Below are 3,469 nucleotides of genomic sequence, written 5' to 3' on the forward strand. Positions count from 1 at the left end.
GAGTAGGCTGCTGCAAACGTAGGGTTGTGTGATTTGACAGTGAGTTACTGCTGGACAGGTGGGGCCCGGTGATTTGACTTGCCATTATCATTTTAACTGCGGCGCTATGACCTGGCTTGAGTCTCCCGATTCCTGACCACCTCCATACAGGTGCCTCTCCCTGATGCTCCACCATGTAGAGGTTGGCTCTTGCTTGAGAGACCACTCCTCCACTTTTTCCTTGCCTCTTTCCCCCACATATGCAAAAATGCCATGTAAAGAGGGCTTATAGCCCACTATTGTACTTGATCCTACATGTGCTAAGCCTGCCACATAGGCATAAAGTCTGATGTGGCAAGTTAATTAAGAAGAGAGAGAGACTAGTTTGGTGACCCAGGAAGAAATGGTGATAAGCGCGTGTACCTAGATGAAGCAAACTTAGCAACAAAAAACTAAGCACCTATGCATTGGGGACTTGAGTTACTAAGCCATTTAATGCCCATAGCACCTCATCTAAGCACCATTTCATTGGAAGAGGTCACTCCTTGGCAAATGCAATAAATACTACGAAGAAAGAGATAGAGAGAAGTAAACAAAAAATACTCTTATAGCCAACCTTATAGCTAACCTTGTTGTATGAGTGACTAAGTGATGACTATGTATGACATGCCAACATCAGATAGCCTAATGCATCGTGTTAAATCTCCAAGGGCGCGACCGCGCGAGCAAGGCGATGGTTGTGGTAGGCGCGACCATGATACGGGCTGCTGGCAGCCCTTGGATCTGAGATCGAACGGTCGAATGCTAAGTTGCTGAAAATCTGCTAAATAACCCTCCAGGATAGGATATTCACCCATAGGTCTAGAATCATGCCATGCAACCATTCGATCTCAGATCCAAGGGCTCTCGGAAGCCCGTATCATGGGAGAATGGAAAGCTTCGTATCACCTTTAATTTTCCCGACGCTTGACATGACATCGAAAGCCATTTAATTGGGCGTCGAGTAGACATGACATCTAATTGGTCCCCCATAGTACTATGCATGAATCCATTTTATCCACCAGGCAAGCCACTACCCTGCCATTCGCACGCCCCCCACTCGACATTTTTACAATCGATAAACCGCTCCTAGTCATCTCGTTCTTTCACATTACGGTAGTTCCACTAATCCTAACCCTCCTCCCAAATCCATGGCGTCCCAAATCTCCATGATCGGCGTGAGTACAAGGTTAGAACCATCATCGGTGATGAGTTCTACGTCATCTACACCCGTTCTTCCGCAAAGGTCAAAGAATGACTTGCTCGCCTAAAACGCATGTTCAAAAACTCAAATGATGAGTGGGTCGCTGGGCTAGATGTTGAGTACACCACAGTCCTGGGAAGCGAGAAGAGTCTAAAGGAGGCAGAGAAGAAGAAGCCCACCGTGATCCAGGTTTGCGTGCATGACTTATGCTTGGTCTACCACATATGCCATGCCGACGTTGAGTGCCAGGATTTTAAGAATTTCCTCAAGGACGACCGAGTCAAATTCGTTACTGTAGACTTTAGGAACGATAGGGATGTCCTGGATCGGATAGGCCTCATTATAGGAAACCCCTTCGACCTCCAGAAGAAAGGGCTGGTGCCCTCCCGTGATCAGCCTTCAATGCTGACCCTGGCAGGAGCCATGGTTCATCCTTCATACGGTACACTGAAGAAACCTCCATTCAAGTTTCATCATGCATGGGAGTGGAATGTACTAGATATAGACCACATCCACTATGCTGCAATGGATGGCTACCTTTGTTTCAATATCTACAAGGGTTGGATGAAGAGCAAGAGCCAAGTGTGCAGTTCAAGCAAAGAAGTATCGGCCAAGAGGAAGAGGGACAAGGACGAAGTCGAGGACGTGGATGAGGAGTCCGAGTAAGGTGGCAGTGTCGTTGCTCATGGTGGTTCTAATGTAGTGTCTACCGGATTAGTTGCTTAGTTTAATTTCAGGTGTGCTTAGTTTTATTTGAGGGGTGTGTTGTGCTGAGCCCCCAGCAGAACTATGTTATGTTTCTTCTTGTTATATTTCGTACATTTCATCTTTTAGTTGGTATAGTACTACCACTCGTTTCTTCACATTATATACGTACAATATATATGGCCAACATCATATACCAGCAATTTAGTTGTCAAAGAATTTCAGGGTGCTTAGTTTTATTTGAGGGGTGTGTTGTGCTGGAGACCATTAACTTATCATTGTGAGAATCGGCTTATTTTTGTCATGTAACATGGTCAACGGGTTTGACGTGAAAATAACAATGTCTAATGGCATTTCTGAGCAAACGTCTAACTTAACGATGGCATTTTTTAGATATCTAATTGCATTTTTGAGCAGGCATCTCACGGATCGATGGCATTTTTTGAGTAGTTGTAACTTCTAATGGCAAAACTGAGTAGTGATACACAACTAATGGCATTTTTAGATATCTAATTGCATTTTTGAGCAGGCATCTCACACGTCCCCTTTTTTATTAGCTAGGAAGCGCCGTGCAGGGTAGCTATTTGAGTAGGGGAGGCGTGCGAGCCCTTTGACCTCCATCTGCCGTCCACCTCTCTCCCAAGGTCTCCATTAATGGCACCTGAGCCTCTGCTTAATAGCATGGCAATGTCTCACTCGACTGAGATTTAAGAGAGAAAAAAATAAAATCTAAAAAGAAAATTTTGCACGGATCATGATGTAAGATCCGACGGACCTATATAGCATCTACTGCGACTTATAGCAAGACTGATGAATATATATAAGGACGACGAGAATGGATAATAATTGTCTTACATAACTAGGAAGATAATTTAAAAAGCCACATGCAGTTACGCCCGAAATACACAAGGGCAAAAGAAGAAGGAAGACGCATACAACGATCTGGCTCGCTGATCTCTACTTTCTTTATGCGCTGCAGGTCGCGGAGACTAGTTCTCGCGGCGGGCGATGATCTCTTTTATCAGTTTCATATCCTTAATACACTGCTTGGCAGCATCCATGGATTCCTCCACCAGCCTGTTGCGCTCGATGCGGAGCATGGCATTCTCGTCCATAAGTTTCTTGATGATGATGCCCGTCCTCTACAACAAGGCAGCGGTCTCCTCCTCCTGCTTCGCCCTTCTGGCGATCTTCGCCCTTAGCAGGTCACGCTCGCCCCAGAGCTTCGCATTGCCCTCCCCTAGTTGCCAGATGACGCTGGTAACCTCGTCCTGCATCCTCGCCCAGCCGGAGATCTGATCCATCTGGCTATGGACTATCGCATGTATGCGCCTGTAAGAGTCCTTGCCTGCCTGCGAGAAATTTTCCCAGGCCGTCGCGGCGCGGCGGGACCTTCCTACTGCTTCGGCGGTGCGGCGGGACATCTCTGCTGCTTCCGCGGCGTGGCCGGACCAGTCTGCTACATCGATGGCGCGGCGGGACCTCTGTGCTGCTTTGGCTGCGCGGCAGGACCTCTGTGCTGCTACTGCTGCGCGGCTAGAC

Source organism: Triticum urartu, chromosome 4 (genome assembly GCF_003073215.2).
Source record: "Triticum urartu cultivar G1812 chromosome 4, Tu2.1, whole genome shotgun sequence".
Classification (NCBI taxonomy): domain Eukaryota; kingdom Viridiplantae; phylum Streptophyta; class Magnoliopsida; order Poales; family Poaceae; genus Triticum; species Triticum urartu.